The following is a 5819-nucleotide window of genomic DNA, read 5'->3' as shown; positions in this document are numbered from 1 at the left end:
GTATTTTATGGATAAAAAGGGGGAAATCAATCAATTAAAACCTTTAAAAATTATGGAAACTTTTGGACATGCTTATATATGCGTATATCTACTATTTTGAAGGTATTTTGCATATTGAAAATATATGGGAAAAATTGGGTATCAACACAGGCTGACCTCTCCACTGAACACGAACAGAAAGAAAACTCTTCGATCTCAACTGACGAACCTGTCGGTCTAGAATAGCCACCGGCTCCTCCTTATAAGACAAATCCTTATCTAACTGGACAGTGCTGAAATCTAACATGTGGGATGGATCACCGTGATACTTCCGAAGCATGGACACATGATACACTGGATGCACGACTGATAAGCTCGGCGGCAATGCAAGTCTATAAGCCACTTCTCCCGCTCGATCAAGAATCTCAAATGGGCCAATGAACCTAGGGCTAAGCTTGCCTTTCTTCCCAAATCTCACCATGCCCTTCATAGGCGACACTCAAAGCAATACCCGCTCACCGACCATGAAAGCCAAATCTCGAACCTTACGGTCGGCATAGCTCTTTTGCTTGGACTGAGCTGTACGAAGCCTATCCTGAATAATCCTGACCTTGTCCAAGGCACCCTGAACCAGATCCGTACCTAACAAACGAGCCTCCCCGGCTCTAACCATCCAACCGGAGACCGACACCGCCTACCCTATAAAGCCTCATAAGGAGCCATCTAAATACTCAACTGGTAGTTGTTGCTGTAGGCAAACTCTGTTAAAGGCAAGAACTGATCCCAAGATCCTTCAAAGTCAATGACACAAGCTCGGAGCATATCCTCCAAAATCTGAATAGTCTGCTCGGACTGTCCGTCCGTCTGAGGATGAAATGTTGTGCTCAACTCAACCCGTGTGCCCAACTCTCGCTGAACTGCTCTCCAGAATGCGAGGTAAACTGTGTACCTCGATTCGAAATAATAGACTCGAGCACACCATGAAGACGAACAATCTCCTGGATATAGATCTCAGCTAACCTCTCGGAAGAATAGGAGACTGCCATAGGAATGAAATGTGCTGACTTGGTCATCCTATCAACAATAACCTACACTGGATCGAACATCCTCTGAGTCTGTGGGAGTCGAACAAAAAAATCCATAGTGATCCACTCCCATTTCCACTCAAGAATCTTAATCTTCTGGAACAAACCACTAGGCCTCTAATGCTCGTACATAACTTGCTAGCAATTCAAAAACCGAGCCACATATGCAACGATATCCTTCTTCATTCTCCGCTACCAATAATGTTGCCACAAATCCTGATACATCTTCGCGGAGCCCGGATGAACAGAGTACCAATAGCTATGGGCCTCCTCTAAAATCAACTCTCGGAGTCCATCCACATCAGGCACACAAACTTGACCCTGCAATCTCAAAACTCCATCATCACCTAAAGTAACCTGCTTGGCACCTCTGTGCTGCACCTTATCTCTAAGGACACACAAATGGGGATCATCATACTACCGATCACGGATACGCTCCAACAAGGAAGAACGAGCGACCAAGCTAACACACGATTGGGATCAAAAACATCCAACCTTACGAACTGATTGGCCAAAGCTTGAACATCCAAAGCAAGCGGCCTCTCACCGACCGGAATATAAGCAAGACTGCCCATACTAGCTGACTTCCTACTCAAAGCGTCGGCCACCACTTTAGCCTTTCCTAGATGATATAAGATGGTGATATCATAGTCCTTTAACATCTCCAACCACCTTTTCTGCCTCAAATTCAACTCCTTTTGCTTGAAAAAGCACTGCAGACTCTTGTGATCCGTGAACACCTCACATGCTACGTCATATAAATAATGCCACCAAATCTTCAACGCATGAACAATGGCTGCTAACTCCAAATCATGAAACGGATAGTTCTTCTCATGAATCTTCAATTGCCATGAAGCATAAGCAATGACCTTGCCATCCTACATCAACTCCGCACCAAGCCCAATATGAGATGCATCACAATAAACGGTATATGGCCCTGAACCTGTGGGAAAAACCAACACTGGTGTCGTAGTCAAAGCTGTCTTGAGCTTCTAAAAGCTCACCTCACACTCATCCGACCACCTGAACTGGGCACCCTTCTGGGTCAACCTGGTCATCGGGAGTGGAATGGATGAAAACCCCTTCACAAATCGATGATAGTAGCCTACCAACCCCAAGAAACTCCGGATCTCAGTAGTTGATGCTTGTCTAACCCAGTTCTTGACTTCCTCAATCTTCTTCATATCAACCTGAATACCTCTTACCGATACAACATGACCCAGGAATGCAACTGAACTCAACCAGAACTCACACTTACAAAACATAGCATACAAGTGACTATCCCTCAAAGTCTAAAGAACCACTCTAAGATGTTGCTCGTGCTCCTCCCGGCTGCGGAAATATATCAAAATATCATCAATTAAGACTATCACGAACGAATCCAAGTAAGGCCTGAACACTCGGTCCATCAAATTCATAAAAGCTGCTAGGGCATTTGTCAACCCGAATGACATACCAAGAACTCATAATGGATGTACCGAGTGCGGAAAGCTATCTTAGGGACATCGGATGCCCTAATCCTCAACTGATGGTAGCCAGATCTCAAGTCAATCTTCGAAAATACCTTGCCACCCTGAAGCTGATCAAACAAATCATCAATCCTCGGCAACGGATACTTATTCTTGATTGTAACCTTATTCAACAGCCGGTAATCAATACACATTCTCATCGATCCATCCTTCTTCTTAACAAACAACACACACACCCTAAGGCGAAACACTAGGTCTAATGAAACCCTTCTCAAGCAAGTCTTGCAACTGCTTCTTCAACTCTTTCAACTCAGGCGGGGCCATACGATACGGTGGAATGGAAATGGGCTGAGTGCTCCGAGCCAAATCAATGCAAAAGTCAATATTCCTATCGGGTGGCATACCCGGCAGGTCTGAAGGAAATACCTCAGAAAACTCACAAACAATGGGCACAGAATCAATAGAAGGAACCTCAACACTAGAATCACGAATATAGGCAAAATAGGCCAAACACCCCTTCTCGACCATATGTCGAGCCTTCATATAAGAGATAACATTGTGGGTAGAATGATCAGGAGTCCCTCTCCACTCTAAACGAGGTAAACCCGGTAAGGCTAAGGTCACAATCTTGGCATGACAGTCCAAGATAGCGTGGTAAGGTGAAAACCAATCCATCCCTAATATGACATCGAAATCAGCCATGTCCAGAAGAAGCAAACCTACACGAGTCTCAAGACCCCCAATCACAACTATACAAGAACGATGGACTCGATCTACCACAATAGAATCACCCACCAATGTAGACACATAAACAAGGGCACTCAAGGAATCACTAGGCATGACCAGATACGGTGCAAAATAAGATGACACATAGGAGTAGGTAGACCCTAGATCAAATAAAACTGAAGCATCTCTGCCACATACCAGAACAGTACCTGTAATAACTGCATCGGAAGCCTCAGCCTCAGGCCAGGCTGGAAGAGCATAACATCGGGGTTGGGCCCCACCACCTTGAACTACATCTCTGGGACGGCCTACTGCTGGCTGGCCTCCACCTCTAGCTGTCTGAGCTCCACCTCTAACACCTCTACCTCCACCTCTAGCACCTCCACTCCCACCCCTAGCTGGCGGAGTAGGTGGCGGAATACCCGATGTTTGAACCATAGCACGGGAACCCTACTGCTGCAACTGGGTACCTACCCATTTCGGACAAGCCCTCCGGATATGACCATACTCACCACACTCAAAACATCCACCTGAATGTTGCGGCAGAGAAAACTGAGACTGACCCTGGCGAGCTGAAAGACCGGCCCGTAAACTCTGGAAAGGCGGTGCACTGATAAGAGCTGGTGGTGCACTGTAAGGCTGTTGATCAGAATACTATATATGGGAACCACGGCCACCTGAAGCATCGTGAGAAACCTGAAGTGCTGACTGAAAGGGCCTAGGATGATGGCCTCTACCATACGAATCCTTGCCTCCAAATGAGGCACCACTGAATCTACCTAAATGACGAGGCCTCTTGTTAGACCCCTGACCACACCTCCCTGCGACAGAACCATCTCTACTCTCCTGGCCATATTAGCCGCCTCTTGGAAAGAAATCTCACTCCCTATCTCCTTAGCCATCTGAAGACGAATCGGCTGAATAAGTCCCTCAATGAACCTCATCACCCTCTTTCTCTCTCGGTGGGAAGTATGATAAGAGCATGACGAGCCAAGTTGATGAATCTGGTCTCATACAGGGTAACAGTCATAGAACCCTGCTGGAGACGCTCAAACTGCCTCCGATAGACCTCTCTCTGAGTGATGGGGAGAAACTTCTCCAGAAATAGCTGAGTAAACTGCTCCCAAGTCAAAGCTGGTGATCCGGCTGGTCTAGCCAAGCAATAATCTCTCCACTAAGTCTTGGCAGATCCAGACAAGCGAAAAGTAGCAAAATCAACCCCATTGGTCTCTACTATCCCCATGTTCCTGAGAACCTCATGATAGCTATCTAGATAATCCTAGGGATCCTCAGAAGATGCACCGATTAAAGAAGTAGTAAAGAGCTTGGTGAACCTGTCCCATCTCCACAAAGCATCAGCAAATATAGCAGCTCCATTGCCGGTCTGAGCTACCACACCCGGCTGAACTGCTCCAACTGGATGAACTGCTGGAGTTTGAAACTGGGGAGCTACCTGCTCCGGAGTGCGAGTAGTAGGAGTCTGGGCTCCTCCTCCAGCCTGAGAGACGGCTGGTGCTATGGGAAGCAAGCCTGCCTGGGTGACACTCTCCAAAATTCCCACTAGACAAACCAGAGCATCCTGAAGTAGTGGGGTAGCAGTAAACCCCTCTGGGACCTGAGTCGGGCCTACCGAAATTGTCTGGGCTGGAACTTCATCATCAAAGTCAACCTGAGGCTCCACCGCTGGTGCTGCTGCTCTGTGCTAAGATTTGCCCCTGCCTCGGCCTCGCCCTCTGCCCCTCGTGAGAGCTACTGCAGGGGGGCTGCTGATCGGTGGATGAGGAAGCGCGTGTTCTCGCCATCTGCAAAAGAACATAGTAGAAATTCAATTATCATTGAGAAACAAAACCGCACGATAAGAATGAATAAATGTGAAGTTCTTCCTAACTCTGTAGCCTCTAGGGATAAATACAGACGTCTCTGTACCGATCCCTCAGACTCTACTAAGCTTGTTCGTGAATTGTGATACCTATGTAACCTAGAGCTCTAATACCAACTTGTCACGATCTGGATTTCCTACCTTCGGGAGTCGTGATGGCGCCTACTCGTAGAAGCTAGGTAAGTCGCGCATTGAAGAATTTCTAAATCATTTATTAGTTCTTTTTAACACTTTAAAACTAACATGTGATTAATAGTAAAACATTAACGATAAATAAAATAAGCGAAAGACTTAATCTGATAAATTAACCAAAGCCAACATGACAATGCCAACATACGTCTCTACCCGGAATTTGGTGTCACAATATCACGAACTGTCAATGAATACTACATACAAGTGTCTGAAAGGAAAAGTACATTCTGTCTCAGAAACAAATGGAAACAGAATACATAATAAGATAGAAGAGAACGTCGGGCCTGCGGACGCCTGCAGGACTACCTCAGGATCTCTATAGCTGAACTGAAGGCAGCCACCCAAATTCTACTAAGCTTGTCCGTGAATTGTGATACCTATGTAACCTAGAGCTCTAATACCAACTTGTCATGATCCGGATTTCCTACATTCGGGAGTCGTGATGGCGTCTACTCGTAGAAGCTAGGCAAGCCGCGCATTGAAGAATTT

Source organism: Nicotiana sylvestris, chromosome 4 (genome assembly GCF_000393655.2).
Source record: "Nicotiana sylvestris chromosome 4, ASM39365v2, whole genome shotgun sequence".
Taxonomy (NCBI): domain Eukaryota; kingdom Viridiplantae; phylum Streptophyta; class Magnoliopsida; order Solanales; family Solanaceae; genus Nicotiana; species Nicotiana sylvestris.
Note: the sequence above shows the minus strand (reverse complement) of the source record.